Raw genomic sequence first — 22,684 nt, 5'->3', positions numbered from 1 at the left:
AACATATTCAAGTTTTCGATTTTTAACTGTTTTGACGAATTCCGCAACTTTTCCCATCCGATTCCAAATAACTTCGTTGTGAACTCTTTTCACCCAACTTATTTGTAAGATCTAACAATAAAACATTGAAAGCGTTAGTTTTCTATACTTCCACAAAATTTATTACAACTAAGTGACTACAGCTGTTTCGGCAGAGTGCCTTTCTCAAGTGATATAGCTTACAATGTGTTTGCCTTTTTAAGTCTTTAACTGAAGAGGTTGAGGAGTGGGGAGCTGTTTGTCTCGAGTTGGTCATTCAGAGTTATATCCGTATTTTACAATTTATTAATTTCCATAGATTCTAAAAAAATTAGCTTAAGGCCTTTATTTTGAATATGCAGAATTTGAAACTCTTCATTGAAAGAATGATTATAATCTAGAAGGTGAAGTGCGTATGTAGAAGTGTCTGTTTCTCTATTGTTGAAAGCCCTTTTGTGTTCTGCTATCCGTTTGTCAAAGGTTCTGCCAGTTTGACCGATGTAAGTTTTCGGACAGTCACCACACGTTAGTTTGTACACTGTGGTAACTAACGTGTGGTGACTGTCCGAAAACTTACATCGGTCAAACTGGCAGAACCTTTGACAAACGGATAGCAGAACACAAAAGGGCTTTCAACAATAGAAAAACAGACACTTCTACATACGCACTTCACCTTCTAGATCATAATCATTCTTTGAATGAAGAGTTTCAAATTCTGCATATTCAAAATAAAGGCCTTAAGCTATTCAAATTCTGCATATTCAAAATAAAGGCCTTAAGCTATCTTTTTTAGAATCTATGGAAATTAATAAATTGAAAAATATGGATATAATTTTGAACGACCAATTCGAGACAAACAGCTCCCCACTCCTCAACCTCTTCAGTTAAAGACTTAAAAAGGCAAACACATTGTAAACTATATCACTTGAGAAAGGCACTCTGTCGAAACAGGTGTAGTCGCATAGTTGTAATAAATTGTGTGGAAGTATAGAAAACAAACGTTTTCAGTGTTTTATTGTTAGATAAAATGAATTTCCAACAAGTAACGGTCGAATCCATCAATTATTATTTGTAAGATTCTCCGATGCACCCAGATTTCAAAGACTTCCAGTTTCTTGAGAAGTGTATCCGTTAAAGTCCAACCTTCAGCACGGTACAAAAGAGTAGAGAACACTCTGGAGAAGAGTAGAGAATACAGTAGTTTGATATGTTAACCTCTTAATCTTATTCCATTCTTCAATTCTTCTCATAATCGCTTTTCTTTGTCGTATGGTCCATGTTTCGCATGGCCAAGGTTTAATTTTTTGGTCTTGACGTGTTTATTCTTGTCCTGTCTCTTTATACGGCATTTGTAAGAGAAAAACATCCGTTCCGCGTACTGCTTCCCTCTCACCCTCAAGAGCTTTAGGATCTCTTCCGAGTAGGCATTAAAAAGAACCGGCGACAATACGCATCCCTGTCTCACCACACATCTAATTTCAATTTCCTCTGCCAGCCCTTATCCCTTGCCGTACCGCTCCTCCATAGGCCGATCAGACACCAGTTTATTTTAGACCAAGTCGTAGATATTATTGAATTTTATGCTACGACGTTAGCCTTTTATTAATTTTAAATGACCGGGCTGAGGCTCGAACCGTCGATCGTCAATCCACTAAACTTGTCGATCGACTGCGCCTCAGCGAACAGGACCGTCTAGACAAGGGGTGTCAAACTCAATTTTGCAGAGGGCCATATGTTAAATTCAGAATGTGTCGGCGGGCCAGATTCAAATAAAAAAAAAATGTACTGAATTATTATAACATTTTATTTAATAGTATACTTATAATATACGGTTGTTAAAAATCATATCAAAGTTATAAAAGAGGGTAATTATTTTGAGCTCGAGGATCCAGATACCTGACTTCTCTTGTTTTTGACAAGCTCATTGATGTCAGGTATCATATTCGTTGTATTTATTTTAAGAATTGATTGGATATGTTCATTTGTAAGTCTTGTGCGATGTTTGTTCTTATTTATTTTCATGACGGAAAACATCTGCTCACATAAATAGGTGCTACCAAACATGCACAGAATGCGTGCTGCATGCTTTTTTAATTCCGGGTAGTTATCCAAACTCTTGAAATATTGTGTATAAAATGTAAGTGCGTTAACCTCTTTAAATTTTTCTTTCAAAATACTGTCCGATTGAAGATCTATCAACTCCATTTGCAAATGAACTGGTGCCTGTGAAGCTTCAAAATTGAATGGATTGTTGAAAATTGGGAATTCCATTTCATTCATTTTGTGGAAGTCTTCAAAACGATTGTTGAATTCCGTGATAAGATTTTGCAGAAGTTGAGAATATTGATCCAATTTTTTTTGATCCACTGTGCCAAATGATTTTAAATGAGGGAAATGATCCAAAGTTTGATGTTTTACCTGATTTTCCCACAGCCTCAACTTTGTTTCAAAGGCTTGAATACATGAGTACATTTGAGTGACAATCAGATTTTTACCCTGTAACTTTACATTCAGATCAGTCAAGTGTTTATTCATATCTACCAAAAAGGCACAATCAACCCACCAGTCATTGTCATAATCAATTGGGTTGCCTTTTTCTAACATGAAAGCTTGAATAGGGTCACGTAATGCAAAAAATCTTTCTAAAACTACTCCTCGACTGAGCCAACGAACTTCGGTGAAATAAGGGACATCAGAAAACTTTTCGTCCAAATCTTGTAAAAACTGCCTGAACTGTCGGTGATTTAGTCCTCTGCTCCTTATAAAATTTACTATTTTAATTTTAATTTTAATTTAATTATAGGTTGCATGACATGGTCCATTTTTAAATGTTTGGATGCCAATGATTCCTGGTGAATTATACAGTGAAATCCCACAAAATTTCCTGATGTTTTCTGTTTTAATTTAATTACAACGCCCGAATGTTGGCCAACCATGGCAGGAGCGCCATCCGTAGTTGTGCTGCTAAGTATATTCCAATCGAGTCCATATTCTGCCATCAAATGCTCCAATGCAGAATAAATATCATTTGCTGTTGTAGTACCTGTCAATGGAACGCACTTTAATAGTTCTTCAGTTATTTCAAAGTTACTGTTAATACCTCGTATAAAAACAGCAAGTTGAGCTGTATCAACAGTATCAGTGCTCTCATCAACAGCCAGTGAAAAGTTTGTAAATTCCTTAATTTTCTCCTTCAGTTGAAGAACCAAGTTTTGAGATAAATCATTTATTCTTGAAGCAACAGTGTTTCTTGACAGCGAAATATTTTGAATTATTGGCTTTTGAAATGGAAATGAAACATCGGCAACTTTCAACATACAGTCTTTAATAAAATCACCATCAGTGAAAGGTTTTGATCTCTTCGCGATTTCTAATGCAATAATAAAACTTGATTTCAGGGCATCTTCGCTCTCAGTATTAGCTTTAGTTAACATCGATTGTTGACCTTGAAGTTTAGATTTTAAAGATGACAATCTGTCCATTCTTATTTTTTCAGTGTAACAATCGAATTTTGATTTATGATTCGTATCATAGTGTCTCTTCAAGTTAAACTCCTTACAAACAGCAACTGTTTGATTGCAAATCAAACACAGTGGTTTACCTGTCCATTCTATGAAAAAATATGCATTTTCCCATTTAGACTGAAAAACTCTACGTTCACTATCAACTATCAACGTTTTTGTGACATTATGCCGAAATCGTAACAAATATGGAACTCGACACAATTATGGATATCGCACACGCACGACACAAACAAATGTACAATACCTTCTCAACCACTACTTCGCAACTGACTCACGTGACACGTCGACGCACTTCTTTTATATCGATAAGGAAGGTTCTAGTCTAGACTCGAAGCGCATGGAAGATTCTATTGTTCTCAACAAAAATAATAGGGTGTTTCCGCTAAGAGATGGTGTTACTGTCTATCTCTCTCGCTTGTCTAGGCACGCGCTGCCTTTGAAATGACTTATAAATGTAGTGTAGTGTACGCATTTTAAAACTTCCGTAGAGCAATCGAGTGAAGTCTAAAAGCTCTAAAAAACATGATTCTTCTTTCTGTGACACATTGCGATCGCGGGCCGTATTGGTATGGCCCGGGGGCCGGATGCGGCCCGCGGGCCGTATCTTTGACATGACTGGTCTAGACCGTCGGTCTAGACGGGATAAGATAGATATAGAGATAATTTAATTTATCCTTACAGAAAAATGTCCTCCAAATGAAAGAAGCTACTGCACCAACCCGTGCCACCCCATACCAACCTGTCAGAACAGAAAGCCAACACCTCCACCTTTTTCTTGCGGAGGCCTTTGCATTCCCAAATGCGAATGTGATATCGACAATGGTTATATAAGGAACACAGTGGATAATAAATGCGTAAAAGAAAAAAATTGTCCCAAAAGTATGTAAATATTTTAAGAAAATTTTAATAATATTTATTTTAAGGATTCTAGAGATTTTTTTATACAATGAGCACGTAAAGGTTGGAATAAATTCATTTTCTCGAGAATGGACGACTTTGGAAAAAAATCCCCAAACAAGTCAATTTTTATTTTTAAATTACGACTTTTTGGCATATATACCGTATTGGTGAAGTCACCCATCTGGGCGTGATGACGTCATCAATGATTTTTTTAAATGAGAATAGGGGTGGTGCGATAGCTCATTTGAAAGGTAATTGAATTTACTCTATTCAGTAATATAAACATTAACATAATTATTTATACAGGGTATCTAAAAAAATTTTTTTGAATTAAAATTATTGACATAAAAAGAAGAATGTATGTAATTTATTTAATTAAAAATACATTTTACTGCTCTCAGAAAACAGAAAAAAATGTTTATTTGAAAAATAATCATTGCTTTTTGCTTAAATTAAATGTTCAAACTGTCAAGATGCAGGTGGGTGGCTGCTTTAATATTGAATTAAAAAAAACAATATTTATTTGCCAAATAAACATTTTTTCCCCTTTTATGATAGCAGTAAAATGTATTTTGAATTAAATAAATTACACACATTCTTCTTTTTATGTCAATAAATTGAATTCACAAATTTTTTGGACACACTGTATAAATAATTATGTTAATATTTATATTGCTGAATAGAGAATTTATCTACCTTTCACATGACCCCTATTTTCATTTAAAAAAATAATCGATGACGTCATCACGCCCAGATGGGTGACGTCACTAGTATGATACATATGCCAAGAAGTCGTAAATTAAAAATAAAAATTGACCTGTTTCAGGATTTATTTCCAAAATTGCCCATTCATGAAAAAATGAATTTATACCAACCTTTACGTGCTCACTGTATAATCGTAATACAAATCTGTCTACAAGATAAACGAGAGGAAGTTGAGACTAATATGCTTACAGATCTAGAAACTGAAAGAAACCGTAAGACCCTAATAAACCAGAATAATATACAGGGTGTCCAGAAACTCTCACGACAAACGTTAACCGGAGGTTCCTCAGATAATTTTAAAACGATTTAACCCAAGTCACCTAGTACGGAAATGATTCCTAAGGGAGCTAGAGCTCTTTGAAGATGGCGTCCTGTAATTAGTTTTAATTAAATACCTCCAGAACGCTTCTATTTAGAAAACCGAAAATTGGCACGCTTATTTGCAATCTTCCAGAGATAAATCGATTTACACAATTGCTAATTTTTAGTACTGATTATAGGAGTTCGTTTTGGGTAGGGCAACGGTTATTGTCTCTAACTTTTAAGCGTTTTTGACACTGGATTATTAAATTGTGGGGTACTCTAGTATTAAAATATTCTCTTGCTTTAAGTCGGTAGAATACACCATTTTCTAGAAAATCGATTTGAAAATAATTCGTTTTTTGAATTAAAATTTTTTTTCAAAAAATACTATTTAGAAAAACGAAAAGTGATACGTTTATTTATCTTTCAGAGATTAATCAATTTTATTAAGGGGGTAGGCGCAAAATCTTGCTTCAATGCTCGTTAAATTCATTAATTTTTTTTGGAATACTGAGAAAACTAATAAGTATTTTTGAAAAATTTTAAAGCAGAATGAAATATTAAATTATTACCGAGGGCCGGTACCAATATAATTAAAATAAAGATAAAAGTTGTATTAATAGTTACAATAGGAACTGTCGTGAAGAACGAATAATAATATTTGCCAAATAATCTATTTTGAAAATTTGACTACTCCATGTTGTTTTAAATTATAATTAAGTGGTTTTTCTCTATACCTACGTGTATTTAAAACCTTTTTTTTTGTTTCAGAATAACATTAGTTACCATTGTGACCTTAAGCAATCTTACTATCGTTACAAAATATCACACCACAAAACAAATAGGTATATTATGTTAATAATATTTTATTATAAATAATTAAAATTCAATAAATTATTGTTAATTTTATTAATAAATGTTTTATTCATAAATGTACCTTAGTTATGGGTAAAAACAAATTTAGAAAAATAAGAAAAAAAGAAAATTGAAATGATACCAACATAAAGTGATAAAACTAAGGAAATCGAAATATTTGAATTTCTGTACCTATGTATATACGACAAGAAATAGGAGAGGATGACGCATAAATTTAACTGAATCTACTCTTATTGTACGAGGTGCAAATCAAATACGTCTTTTATTAAAAAGAAAATTAAAATAATATCTGTTCATAACATTTTACTAGATCTTTGTACATTTTGAGTAGTAGTAGTAGTAGTAGTAGAAAAGAGTGTAGTAAAGAGATCTACCTTTCCTGCCAATCAGTCTCTTCCCAGCCCATGTTGTCCCTGATCTTTCAATCCATCTTTGGATTTTATTAAAATCTTTTTATATACTTGGCTTGGTTGGTGTCACGGACTCCGCAAATTTTGTAATCCATTTTAAAAATAGTTCTAGGCTACCTAGACACCTGAAATATTCAGGATAGCTTAGAACTAGCTAACAATGCAATATTTAACTGCTATTATACAGGGTGATTAATTATTAGTGGGGTGAAGCTCCGTAGATCCGTTATAGTAATAGATAGCGATAATACTTAATAACAAAAATTGTAGCGAACTTTGAGCTTCACATTAAAAAATTAGCTAGAATGTTACAGGGTGTTCGATAAAATAGTGGCAGACCAAACTTATGTTTTTTTTTTAAATAGAACACCCTGTATTTTATTTTATATTCGAAATCCTCATAACTTTTCGATTACAAAAATATAAAGGTTTGGTATGTTATACGGGGTATTTATAAAGTTATAACAAATTTTATATGAAAATCGTAACAAGTTTAACTACCTGTATAAATAAAAGCAAGCACAAGGTCAATGATTTATTGACGTCATATTTTTTTATTTATTGTCAAAATTTTCGTAAATGTTTGTTTTGATAATTTTGTTTATATTGAATACAGGGTGAGACAAAACGCAAGTACATTATTTTCTCAGTAATTTTAAATAGAATACCCTGTATTTTATATCATTATCGAAAAGTACCATTACCATACTATAATTTTTGTATAACATTCCCTATGTGTAAATTTATTAGTTTTCGAGATATTTTCATTTTTCAGAGCAAAATTATTAATAATTACGGGTCTAAATCTTTCCAAATTTTAAGTAAGCCATGACTGAATAATTGTCTAAAACTTGCAATTTACGATTATTGATTATCAATATGTAATCAAAGTTGGCTACAATTTTTGTTATTAACTTTTATTACTATCTATTACTTATAATGGATCTACAAAGCTTTACTGACCAATCACGCTGTATGGATAAATTATTTTTTTTTTAATTTCAAACTATTTTAAAAATGTGACTACTGCAATGATATTTTAAAGTACGTTAATAAATCGATATCTACAAATTGATGGTGCCTAAGTGGCATTAGACTGCAGATCGAGAGGTCCCCAGTTGGAACCCGGCTGTTGCGTATCTTTTTTTACTTGTTTTAATAAATAATTTAAACTTTATATACTTAAAATTATATATACCGTTTTAAACAACAGTGGTATTTGGTATTTTAAAAAATACTATTTTATACTAGTGTAATTTTTGGAATCATAATTATAAATATCAGTTAATACATCTACTAAAAATTTATATTTTATATGTTAATTATTATTTTCAAATATGTTGTGCCCTACATAAATATGTACATGTACAATAACAAAACCGTGATATTATAAAAAGTACTTTTTCTACTCTATGTCATAATATGTATAAGTTTTTAGTTTGTGAAAACTGTCATTGTGTGTGTGAAGTAACAATGTATTTTAAATGGGATTTACTTTTTCGCACTGTTTTAACTTTCGCGTTGTCATGGTCGCAATCCTTATCTTTCGCGTTGTCATGGTAAAGACAGTATGACCAATGAATTACAACAAAAGTTTTGACAGTTTTGTGGTTTGAAAGTAGTTAGAATTTTTAAATGTCAAATTTCTAAAAATTGTAGAATAGAAATGAATTCCAGTGACGAAGAGTTACAGTTTTTATATTTGTTTATCGTAGATAAAATATTGTATGAAACTGTACGTGAAGTACTTTTTGCGAACTTACGCGATTTATAGCACTCACTCCGTTGTCGCTCGTACTCTAAATATCGCGTGCGTTCGCAAAAAGCATACTTAACGAACTGTTTCATAAAATATCTATTTTTATTAGAGTATAATTTTTGGAATTTTAAGCATTTTATTGTTAAATCGTTTATCGTTAAATAATTTTATATTCTTTCCTGTAAATAATAAAAATGTTTTATTATAAAAAAAGTTCTTTTTTATAAAAGTGTATTATACATATATCCGCTTACGACTTGGTATGAATTGATATGAAATTTGACATACACATAGCTTCTATGTTAAAAAAAGTGATATTGTGCTGATGTGTGCTTGTGCCTTGAGGGTGAGTTTAATCCCTTCTCATATACAAAATATACGTTTAACACTAGAAAGTCGGAGGGGCCAATTTGGCCCCTGTTGCGATTTGAAGTTATTGTAGTTTTTTTATTTGAGGCAATATTAATTTCATATTTTATGACTTTTGATATTTTGATACAAAGCCTTATTTAACACAAAATAATATTGTTTACTAAATTTATTAAATGGTTTTTCTAACAAATCTACCATAGAAGTGTAAAGGGGCCAAATTGGCCCTGTGTAAGTTATTATCGTTTTCTGAGAAATTCGACGAGCCTTTCTTTCAAATTCCTGTCGGATGGGTAAAATTATATTTATGTATGTTTATTGTAAATGGTTACCCTTATACTGGTATTGATCATCTACGTAATAAAGATAAAATTGTTGGTGAACACAAGTGAACACAAAGATACAATTGTTGGTGTAGAGGTCCAAATTTATACTACAAAAATAAATTCAAGACGATGGCCTATGTACGTGTTTTATAATACTTGGACTTCGAAGACTTGGATGACTTGGAAGCAATAAATGCATGGATTATTTATAAAGAAATAACTGAAAGTAGACTCAGTCTTCGTAAGTTTATTCTTCGGCTGTGTGAAGAATTATGGGTCCCATACCCTGCTTCCCGAAATTTGAAACTACGCCTAACAACACCAGGTCTACCAACAACTATCACTGTTACTATCCAAAAATAAAAAAAATATCAGTTGAAAATATTTTGTCAAGGAAATCATACTTCCAATCATTGCCACGGCAGTAACAAGGCAATGTGTGGCAAATATCAAAAACTGCAAACTGTATGGTGTTCCTTGTTCCGAATGTTTTTGATAGGCAGCGAATGTTTTAAACAATGAAAGTAAAAAATAAAATCAGATTCTATCGTCTAGAGTAGATATGATTTCTTTAAACTGAGTTTTAATTGATTAAAGAACGTGGGGCCAAAATGATCCCTTTGGGCTTTCTAGGTAGGTATGCTAAGCCAGACTTTCTAGTGTTAAAAAAAGTCCGGAAATGGATAAACTGACTAATTCTATGCAACGTTTGTTCTACAGCATTTTTGAAGTTATACTTCTTTACGGGCGTAATGACGGTGAAATTTTATATGGGAAAACCTAGCGACCGGGCGCATGCGCATTATAACTTTGTTCTGATTGGATGTTCAAATGACATGACAAAAATTATCCAATATGGCAGCTGTGGCACAGCTGTGGGACTGCGTTTGGTTATAATGTATGCTTGTTGCGTTTTAAAATTTGTAGGAAGAGAAACAACAAACAAAAAGTTAGTTAATGGTTATACTGCCTTTTTAAATAGTTTTCATATTATATTTTTGGACTTATTTACATAGAAGAGATGATTGTTTCATGCCAATGTGAAAGCTCATCAAACTGTGCCTAGTATGAGTGCCGCAGATCTCGCTTATTCAAAGCTAAAGAATCTTTCACTGGTAAGTGTTTTATAAATAGTTGATCAAATTTTGTTATGATATTTGAACATAGCCACTTTGCACGACGCAAGTGATTGCGAAATTTATTAGTCGTTATACGGGCTCCGATACCTACCTTGAACCTACCAAAATACATAAGTAGTATGTAATATTTTTATTTACATAATTTATATTTATATTTACATAATATATTGTCTTCTTACTCTATGTTTTGTTGTATTTTTTCAATTCTAAATCATTTCAATTCAAAATCAAAATAATTTAATTTACATAAGTTAAAAATGTCAAAAGGTTAATCTGTTTAGTTAGACGATCTTCGCACATAATGACAAGTTGTCTCTGTGGCGCAGTTTTAATGCGAGAGAATCCCAATACAACGCAAATACCAGCCGCGTGGTAAGTTGGTTCGAATCCCAATAGAAACTTTTATTTTTTTATTTTTTTTTATACATTTTATGATTGTAAGTATATTTATTATATAATTTTATTTTCAGAAAATACGTATTTAGTTAAAAAATTTTCCGACAATTAATGTTCAGAAATCATTTGTGGCATTTTTAGTGTGTTTGTGTGTGTTTTATTTTTTTATTATTTTAATTTTTGGCACTGTTTTAATAAAAATGTTTGAGAAGTAGTAAGTATAAATTAATTTAATATTTAAATAAAATATAAATAAAAAGTATATTAATTTCGTTTATAATCATATAATCATATAATAGAAGTATAACTTCTTACGTGCGTACAAAGTACACACATTCTTTTTTTTTTCTCTAAGTTAATAATTTTTGAGTTATTTGCGAGTAAATATGTCCATTTTTCAACAAAAAAAGACTAGTAATGTCATCGGTGAAAACAAAGAAAAATATTTACTTCTCAATAAATTACTATAGAACTTGTCAGCATTGGGTAATTCCAACATATATCATGACGTTAATGTGAATGTGAATAATGCCAATGCCTTACATTTTTACATTATATTAAACAAATTTACTGATAATCTTTTATAATATATACCTACGATATTTTTTGTTTTTATGTGTACAATCATTGTTTTAAAAAGTATTAAGCATGAAGATTGTTTTTGTTGTTACTCTTTTGGTTCTCGTATCGTTGTCGGTAGGAGAAGAGACTGGTAAATATATGTTTCTTATCTTATTTTTACGATCTTTTCTAAACAACCTATTTTTTTTTTCTTTTCTGGATGTCTTTCTTGGACATCCTTGATCTCTCTACTCTCAGTCTTCTCTGTTGTGTCTTTCCACGTACTTCAATTACAATATGTAATTTTTTGCTACTTTTATCTTAAATACAGCTTTGTGCTTATTTTTTAACATCAATTATTTGATTTTTCATCCAGAAAAAAATATTACAGATCTACACAGAATTTTAGATAAGCTTATTGCAACGAGTGAAGAATTTGGTCTGTCACTAAACATAAAGGAAACAAAATTCCTGGTTATAATATCAAAGAAAAATATTAGAAACATCAATCTCCACGTAAATCATAAGACGATAGAGAGCGTTCAGAATTTAACTATTTAGGGACAAACATTAATATACCAAAGTATAAATTGTATGGTGTGGAGACATGGCCTCTTAATAAACAATGTCTTAATAGATTGGAGGCATTTGAAATGTGGACATATCGAAGAATGCTGTGAATCTCCTTGACAGACAGAATTACCAATGAAGAAATACTAAGAAAAATCAGCAGGGAGATATTGAATTCCATAAAAATAAGAAACCTACAATATCTGGGTCATATACCTAACACCTGGTGACATATACAGGGTGTAACGAAAATACAGGTCATAAATTTAATCACATATTCTGGGACCAAAAATAATTTGATTGAACGTAACTTACCTTAGTACAAATGTGCATATAAAAAAAGTTACAACCCTTTGAAGTTACAAAATGAAAATCGATTTTTTCCAATATATCGAAAACTATTAAAGATTTTTTATTGAAAATGGACACATGGCATTCTTATGACAGTAGCATCTTCAGAAAAAATTATAGTGAAATTTGGACACCCTATAAAAATTTTATGGGGGTTTAGTTCCTTTAAACCCCCCCCAAACTTTTGTGTACGTTCCAATTAAATTATTATTGTAGTACCATTACTTAAACACAATATTTTAAAAATACGAAGCAAGCTTTCAATCCTAATAGCAAATAATTAATATTGAAAAATATCAAAAATTACTAAAAGATTTTTAAATTGAAAACTTACTGGTACATCCCCATGTATACACCTCCAAGACTTCTACAATTTGCAAGTCATATGGATGCTGCAGTAAAGACGATAGGGAAGGAATTCTAAACTTTGCAATTCAAATCCCCCGTCTGCAGCCGGTTAGGAACTGAAAGATGCACCATAGTTACTCTACTGAGTAATAAGAAAATAAAATAAAAATGTGTGTACCATTTTTATATATTCGGCTGCAATACGAAGGAAAAACAATCTTACTTTTTAATTAGAATAATTTAATATTTTAAAACTTTTTGGCTCCTAGTACTTTTTCGAAAAGTCAGTTTTTATCGAGATATTTTGAATATTTGTCAAATCCACCACATATTTGTATATGGTTAAGTACGATTATGGAGACTTGGTAATAATATGAAAATTTATGTATGATTTACATTTTTAGGTATATTTTGAACCGTATTCAAAAAGAAGCCATATCTCGATAAAAGGTGCCTTCTCGAAAAAATACAAAGAGGCAAAAAAGTTTTAAAAGCACTGTGTTTAACTAATGGTGCCACAGAAATATTTTAATTGGAATGTACACAAACATTTGGGGGGTTTAAAATAACAAAACCCCCATAAAAATTTTATGTAAACATATTAAAAAATAAGCCTCAACTAGATAAGAACTGCCTTATTGAAAAAATACTAAGAGGCAAAAAAGTTTTAGGAATATTAAGTTTAACTAATAGTACCACAATAATAATTTAATTGAGACGTACACAAAAGTTTGGGGGGGGGGTATAAGAATGCCACATATCCATTTTCAATAAAAAATCTCTAATAGTTTTCGATATATTGGAAAAAATCGATTTTCATTTTGTAACTTCAAAGGGCTATAACTTTTTTTGTGTGCATATTTGTACTAAGGTAAGTTAGGTTCAATCGAACTATTTTTGGTCCCGGAATATGTGATTTAATTTATAACCTGTATTTTGTTACACCCTGTATATGAGTTCCTAAAATTATTAATAAAGGGTGTTGAACAGTAGTTGGCAACTGTTCAACATGTGAACAACTCAATTTCAGGTCAGATGGTAGTCTGGGCATAATATAATATGTAATATCTTGTGGATCCATGTTTAATTTAACAATTATGATATAATTATCCATATAATAATAATTATCCACGACTGATTAAGTTTAAAGGGTTTTTAGGCTAATATTTTCATTTTGGTGGTTTGCATGTCAGCATCTTTTGAGCATTTTGTTATCAGATTGAAAACTAGTTCTGCTTGTGATGTAGCCCTTTTTAAGAAATTTTAATAAATATACCTTTTATAAAGGACAAGAATAAAACACTGCTAAACGCCGTAAAAATGAGTGGCGCATACAATATTCCAGCTACAAAAGATCTAATATGAATAATACGTGGAGCAAAAATGTATTTTCATTTTGATGCAAAACAAAATTTTAGTTTTATTTTAAAAGATTTTTCCATAATATTTGCTTAATTTGAAGTAAAACGCGCCACAAAAGAGTAACTTTGATACAGTTTGAATTTTGAATCTCTTGTGTGGCGCGTTTACTTCAAATTTAGCAAATATTATTGAAAAATCTTTTAAAATAAAACTAGAATTTTGTTTTGCATCAAAATGAAAATACATTTTCGCGTCACGTAATATTCATATTCTTGTTCTCATGATCATTTTTCAGTGCGTCATTAATTATGACGTCATATACTGTATTGGGTGTGTCGAGACTTATTTCATGTAATTATTGACGAATCTGACAGATGCCACAATCGTACTTAGCCATAGGTGAAAAGCTTGTGGAATTAAACTAATTAGTAATTTAGTAGATTTGATTTTTACACAATATGTTAACATGTAGGTATTTTTTATAAAGGGGAATAAAATTAAAAAGTAAACAATATTGTTAATTAAATTTATAAATATGGAAACATTAAAAAATGACACAAAACTATCCATTAATTATATTTTTATCTCCTTCTCTAGGTGCTGTCTCCGCTTCAAAAGTTGACAGTCATCAGAGCGATCTTTATTTCTGAAACCGCGGCTCTAAATAATTCATTGTTATTACATCCAAACCAGTTCCTAAGGTTCTTCAGCCATGAGTTACGTCTCCTTACTATAGATCTTTTTCTTGCATAATGACCTGGAGTATTAGATATACATCTCTCATCACATGTCCCATATATCTCAGTTTTCTTCTTATTTGTTAGTTCTTCTCGTTCCTTATGCGTAAGTCTCATTACCTCCACGTTGGCTATTCTATTTACTCATGAGATATTTAGCACTCTTCGGTACATCTCAAATGTCTCTAGTCTCCTCACGCCAATGACTAACTTTTAACGAACTAAATTCTAAACCAAAACACAAAAAAATGCACAAAGACGTTGTGAAACACAAGGGAAGTCGAATTCGAAATTTCAAAATGACAGGTACACAAAATACTGACCTGAATAATAACCGTCACTTGACTCTTTGACACTTCTAAAAAATGGCCAAAATGAACGAAGTTTTCGTCAAATGTTCGTAATACGTGTATTTGATTGGCTAGAAAAAACGCGCATTCTAAATATCAACGAATCAAACGTAGGTTAGGAATAGACATCTTATGTATATAACCATTGTAATGCTGCATTATTTTTGTATTTAATCACGGAGCTACCGCTTTTTCCGTCTCATCTAACTTAATGCATTAGAGAGAAATCGAAAAACTGTGACGCACTGAAAAATGATCATGAGAACAAGAATATCAGATCTTTTGTAGCTGGAATATTGTATGCGCCACTCATTTTTACGCCGTTTAGCCGTTTTTTATTCTTGTATCAGGAGTTTCTCAAAGTTATTCTCTACTACACGTTAAGCTTTATAAATGATCGCCTTTGTTGCATTACCTCCCAAATGATCTAGTGTCCATCGAATGTACACTAGATTTTTTTTCTATTCGAAAGAGAATGAAAAAAAATATTGGGATTGCCGGTAGATAAACTTGGATTGCCCGTTGCCAGATCAAATTTAGCGTCGTAACCACTACAACTACATAAACCATTTCGTTAATAATCGTTAATTGGATTATACTTTTGTAGCTTAATACCTTCTAAACGGCTTAACTGATTTTGATCGCTAAACATAAAGATACGACGTCGTATCTTCACCAGAAACGAAGTTAGCAAACTATGCTTTTTATCAAGTTATGGATAACATATTTGGCATTCCGGGCCCAAAATCATATTATATCTTTCGTTTCGACGTCGTATCTTCACCAGAAACGAAGTTTGAAACGTATGGACAAGTAGTATCTGATGCATCTAAGGTCAAGTATGGTAACTGAAACTATTACAGGAATTATTGAGCTTAAAAAACCTTTTTTCCATAGATAATAAATTTGATCATACCTATGAAGCACCTTAAATACTAAAAATAACTTAAAAATTCGAATTTTCCCGGATATGAGGTATACACCGTTAGATTTGTCTAGAGTCCTTCTACAAACGCTCAATTATTGGCGCAATGCGTAGGTTGAAATTTTGAGTAATTGTCGAAAAACCAAAATTTTCAAAGTTTAGTTTTTCAGTTTTTCGGCTATACTGAGCTTTGTGTACGTCTGATCGTTACGTCTTACACACTATTTGAAAACTTAACTCAACACTATTGATTTGGTGTATTTGCAGTTCTGTCTCTTCTTGAACCGAAGATATATTATATACTATATACCCCCAAAAATATGCCGTTTTGTACCTACCAAGTCCTATAGCTGGCTTATGGGTGGTCAAAAGTCACAAACTACATCAGTTCTGAATCGGCTCTGAACCCGTCTTCAAACACAGAAAAAAATTCAGATCGGTTTAACTTTTCCAGTCACATATACATATCCACAAACATTTTCCCTTTTTTAAATAGAAATTGAGTCATATTTCTGAGCTCGGTAACTTTTGAATGGTATAACCGATTTTCAAAATTAGACATGCGTTGAAAAGGTAATGATCAGTACCATTAGAAGCCGCAAAGGTTGGACTTAAATTTTCGAAGTTTTTGGGAGTTTTGGGGACGAGAACGAAAAACAGACCCTAAATAGGAAGGGCCGTAAAATCCACACTCTTGGACCAAAATGGATGGTTGACATAGGAATGGGTGAGTCTTTTCCTGAGATGGGAGTTGGCCCGATTTTCAAATCAGTCAGATTTAGAAAATCGAAAATTTCGTGTATATAGTGTCGCGTGTAGGGGGGTGTGGGTGTGCGCCACTGGCGAGAACTGTTGTTCTCTGGTAATTTTACTTGCTTTTTTTAATATATGGTATACAGCCAGCTACAGAAAGACCTTTTTCCTTGTGGATTTGTAATTAGAATAATTTAATTCTTTATCGTTACAGAAAAATGTCCTCCAAATGAAGCTATCTACTGCAACAGTGCCTGCCATACCGTACCAACCTGTCAGAACAGGCATCCACGACCTCCACCTTTTTCTTGTGGAGGCCTCTGCTCTCCCACATGCGAATGTGACATAGACAATGGTTTTATAAGGAACACAGTGGATAATAAATGCGTAAAAGAGAAAGATTGTCCCAAAAGTATGTAAATACATATTTTAAGAAAATTTTAGTAGTAATTAATTTCAGGATTCTAGAAAATTTTTTTAAATAATCGAAATGCGAACTGGTCAACAAGTGAAACAAAATAAAATAGAGACTTGAATTAAAAAAAAAAGAATGTGTGTACTTTGTACGCTCGTAAGAAGTTATACTTCTATTATATGATTTCAACGAAATCAGTATACTTTAAACAGTTTATTTATATTTAATTTAACTATTAAACTAATTTTAATACTTACTACTTTCCAAAAAATTTTATTAAAACAATACCAAAAATTAAAATAATAAAAGAATGAAACACACACAAACATATTGAAAAATGCCAAAAAAAAATGATTTCTGAACAATAATTGTTGCCAAAAATTTTAACTAAATACGTATTTTCTGAAAAAAATATATAATAATATACTTTCAATCATAAAATGTATAAAAAAAATAAAAAATATTCACTTGCATTGGGGATCGAACCCGCTTCCCGTCGATCCCACCGATCGAAATTCGAAGTTCTTTCCCATTGCGCCACCTTCGCGTATGTGTCATGTGGGAATATACACCAACTGAACGTTTACACCATAAACTTTTTGACAGTTGTTTATTACTTATATGAATTTAATCAAATTCGTTTGATTTTTGTGGAATTAAAGGAATATTTGTGGAATAACAATATATTAGTTGAATATCTGTAGAAATTTTGATGGTAATTAAATTATGTAAAATTAAATTTTCCGAATAGGTAGGTATGGTCTTTTTCCTGGGCATTTTTCAGTGTGTCACAAATGATATAAAAAAAGGTAAGTCCGTGATAATACAGACTTATAACATTTATTCTAGCATGACATTTTACTTAAATCTGACAACAGTAGTTTTTTCTGACACATTTTATTTGCAATTTGGCATAAAAACACATCAATTGTGTTTATTGTATTTATAAAATGGTATTTTCTTTGATTTGTATACTCTTATAAATTGTACAGATTATATTCGTAGATATATTATATAATTCGTAAATAACTTTTTTTCGACTATAGCGCAATCTATCGACAACTAGAATAAATTATGTTATACATGTCTGTAGTGACCGACGTGCCTTTTTTTCTGTCACATACAATTTAATGCGTTAGAAAGAAATCTAATACCATATACAGTATATAATATTTAAAAGTAAATTTAAACCTTTGTTCATTGTATTTGTTTTAGATTAATATTAGCCACTGTGACCTTCCTACACTACAGCTATAACAGATTTAGTACAGCTACAAAACATCACATCCCAAAACACATATATATTTTTAATAATTAATATGTTATTATAATGTATACAGTTCATTAAATTATTGTTATTAATACTTAAAATTCGTTTTATTAAAAAAGCAACAACATTGCTTGTCGATTGTGAAGATATCTTTCTTTCAAATGATTCTAAAGGCTTCCCTTTTATTGTTTGGATAGCCTCTAACGTCTTCTTTATAGATTCAATATAACAGCACATTATAAGATAAATATATCCCAATTGTACTTGTGGCAAAATCGGAGATCTAACACATGTCATATTAGAATGTCATTTACACATAAATAACATAAACGACCTTTATGAGGAATTAAAAGATTTAAAATGTTTTTTCCCAATAAACCTTAATACTTTAATATTTACAAATGATATGGAAATTTTTCATCTCATTTATAAACATGTTAAATTATGTAAATACAATAGGTCTGGATCCCGCGTATGAAAAAAAAGTTGATTAATAACAAGCTGAAAATTTGTTAATAGCTTAAGGGTGTCTAGTCGGACAAACTTTGATATATAGGAACACTGGAACAGGGGAAGTTTTAATTGTGGAACAGGTTAAAAATTTGGAACGGTCAGACCACGAAAACGTCACATGTATTTTGTCCGACAGAACTTCCAATTGATTTGTTACCCTTTCATTGAACTCTCATGCAAAAATCAGGCTGCTATTTATCACCAAATGGGAATTATAATGAGTGGAACGTGTAGAATATGTCAAATGATAGGAATTACGACAGGTGATAAATAGCAGTCTGATTTTTGCATGAGAGTTTAATGAAATGGTGACAAATCAATTGGAAGTTCTGTCGGACAAAATACATGTGACGTTTTCGTGGTCTGACCGTTCCAAATTTTTAACCTGTTCCACAATTAAAACTGCCCCTGTTCCAGTGTTCCTATATATCAAAGTTTGTCCGACTAGACACCCTTAAGCTATTAACAAATTTTCAGCTTGCTATTAATCAACTTTTTTTTCATACGCGGGATCCAGACGCTTATTTGTATCTGTTGCAGCTTTAAGGCAGTGGTTTCAGCCTTCCTCCTTATGCAGAACTGCAGGGGAGGAAGGTTCAGCAGCGCCTTTAAAGCTGAAGTGGGGCATCTTATATCCCTCGTTTTGAGTGTCCAGCTCTCTACGCCATATAGCAGCATACGTAGCACTTAGTAATCCTTAGTCTCAGTTGAATATCGAACTTTGAACAGGTCAGTACCTTCCTGAATTTTACGAAAGCTTGTCGAGCTTGCTCAATGTGACATTTTACTTCCCTGTCCGATTCACAGTCTTCACAAACCACGTTTCCAGGTATTTAAATTTGCTCACTCTTTCAATGCACTTGGTATTCATGTTATGGTGGAGTATTCAAGTGCATCCAAGTTTCTGGAGATGATCATGAATTTGGTCTTTTTGGTATTAATCTCTAATCCCATTCGCTTACTGTATTTTTCGATTATAGTGACAAGTTGTTGAAGATCGGCTATGTTGTCAAAAATTAAGACAGCATCACCAGCATATCGTATGTTGTTAATCAATACTCCATTAACTTTGATTCCCATCTCTGAATCTTCCAGAGACTCTTGAAATATGGCTTCCGAATAAATGTTAAATAAAAGAGGGGAAAGCACACATCCCTGTCGAACACTCCTTCTTATATGTACGGGTTTGGATATATAATTGTCTATTTTTAATTGTGCTGTTTGAATGTTTGATACCAGTACACTTCACCACACGCAAGCTTGGAAAATCAAAATTGTGAACATCTACAAGATTCCAAGGACTAATTAATCCTACTTTTGACGATAATTTTGATGAAATTGAATATTCAGTATAAGGCGTAATGCATGGTTACCTAATCTATGCATTATTTAAAATTTAGTGTAATAATCTAAATTGCAAAAGCCAAATTTCTGTATCTATGTCTATAAAATATAAAATATTCATCAGTATTTGCTTTTCACACAATTTAAGTTTGTTAATATATGTTAACAAAATCTTTGCCTTTGAAAATTATTAGTATATAAAGACGTTTATTCTAACAAAGGACAAAAAATCAGCAAACATGGGAAAGTTTGTCCTACTATCCGTTTTATGCTTGGGCTGTGTTTTGGTTTTCGGTCAAAATGGTATGTAGAAAGATTTTTTTATTCATTTTATTGTTATAGTTATTTTAAATTCGATATATGGTTTGTGTTGTTTTTGGCAGCTTGCTCAAACAAGTCTCAGTCAATCAACACTATGATCATCGATGGATTCGACCATTACTTGTTACCGGAAGTTCATTTTATCTAACAATAAAACACTGAAAACGTTTGTTTTCTATACTTCCACAACATTTATTACAACTATGTGACTACAGCTGTTTCGGCAAAGTGCCTTTCTCAAGTGATTTAGATACTATGGGTTTGTCTTTTTAAAGTATTTAACTGAAGAGGTTGAGGAGTGGGGAGCTGTTTGTCTCGAGTTGGTCATTCAGAGTTATATTTGTATTTTTCAATTTATTAATTTCCATAGATTCTAAGAAATATAGTTTAAGGCCTTTATTTTGAATATGCAGAATTTGAAACTGTTCATTAAAATAATTATTATGATCTAGAAGTGTCTGTTTTTCTATTGTTGAAAGACCTTTTGTGTTCTGCTATCCGTTTGTCAAAGGTTCTGCCAGTTTGACCGATGTAAGTTTTCGGACAGTCACCACAAGTTAGTTTGTAAACACCACTCTGTAGTTGTTTTCTCTTTCGGCTCTTATTGTTCTTAATATATTTGCTTACGTTGTTGTTAGTTCTGAAAGCTGGTGATATTCCTTTCTTTTTTATGTATTTGGCTATTTTTGTTGTTATCTTGAAAGTATATGTGATAGAGCAGAAGGTACTGGGTTCTTTCTGTGGTGGTGGATAGACTAATTTCAGGGCTTTCTTATGGAGTTTTTGGTTTAAAATTTTGTTAATTGTTTGTTCGTTATAGCCATTGTTTACTGCTATTTATTTAATGATTTTCGGTTGTATCATGTACTGCTATGTATCGTGCTATGGTAGGCTGCTAGTTTGTGTTGTGTAGGCAGGGCCGTGCCGTGCTATGATGCGGCGAGGCAGTCGCATCAGGCGGCATCACAAGGGGGGAGGCATAATCAGTAAAATAAAAAAAATGTCGGATTGTGTAAAAATGTCAGAAACTATAGAAAAAATGAAAAGTTACAGACAACATGGTTAATGGCCAAAGGAAAAGTTAATGAAATTGCAGAAAATTTTCATATAAGTTCCCAATTTTAAGCTGAAAATGAAATTCGGGCCAGGTGAAAAAAACGTTTATTTGACTACGAAATATGTGGACGAGTTCGTAACAGATCAAGCTAAATTTAAAATAAATTTGTTCATCTATATTTTAGACATTGCAGCTAATTCTTTGAATGATCGATTTTGGCTTCTAGAAACTCATAATAAAAATTTTGTGAAGAAAAGGGACTAGAAAAATGTTGTGTATTAATTTTCATTCAATACTTTGAATACAAAAAGAAAACAATCTGATGATATAATTATCTTCTAAAAGAATTGCGTATATATTTCAAACTACTCCATGAAACCAGAGGTTTTAAACTATTTGTGCCAATATGACCTAATTTATTTATACCCAACTGTAGTTGTAAACTAAAAATTTTATTAACACTCGGTAACTAGTGGGGAAAGAAGTTTTTCAAAATTAAAAACTATTTACAAAGCTCCATAAGAACAAAACTAAAAAATTTAACACTTATTTCAATAGAGTTCTCACTAGGTGTTACACCTATCTATCCCCACTAGACTACATCAATCTGATATACGAGTCTTCCAAAATTAAAGTTCGAAGGGTGAAATTATAATTTTTGTAAATGTTCCTTAAGAGCATAGGCGTAAAATTTGCTTGCAATACTTTTTAAATGCATTCACTTTTTCGAATCCTGAAAAAGCCAATAAATATTTTTAAAAAATTTAAACGCTGATTGAAATATTACATTACCGAGTGCCGAAAGTCCCTAAGAACAAACAAAAGGTTTCTTTTGAATAAGATATTTGAAATTAAAAATTACACTCAATTTTCTCTTTTTTTTATAGAGATTTTCAATGACTTTCGGCCCTCGGTAATAATATAATATTTTATTCTATATTTAAATATTTCGAAAATACTAATTAATTTTCTCAGGATTCGAAAAAAAATATAAATGCATTTAAAAAGCATTGTAAGCAAAT

At 31.7% G+C, this 22,684-nt stretch overlaps 1 long non-coding RNA gene across 1 annotated transcript; it reads left to right on the top strand.

Moving 5' to 3' along the window:
* The first annotated feature begins 11,364 nt into the window (after positions 1–11,364).
* Positions 11,365–18,528, top strand: LOC114337121 (uncharacterized). The gene is made up of 3 exons (XR_003653537.2): positions 11,365–11,497; positions 16,957–17,154; positions 18,373–18,528. It is a non-coding gene; the product is annotated as an uncharacterized LOC114337121 (long non-coding RNA).
* Positions 18,529–22,684: the final 4,156 nt, after the last annotated feature.

The sequence above is a fragment of the Diabrotica virgifera genome, chromosome 8 (genome assembly GCF_917563875.1).
Source record: "Diabrotica virgifera virgifera chromosome 8, PGI_DIABVI_V3a".
Classification (NCBI taxonomy): Eukaryota; Metazoa; Arthropoda; class Insecta; order Coleoptera; family Chrysomelidae; genus Diabrotica; species Diabrotica virgifera.
This window is presented reverse-complemented; position numbering and strand designations above follow the sequence as displayed.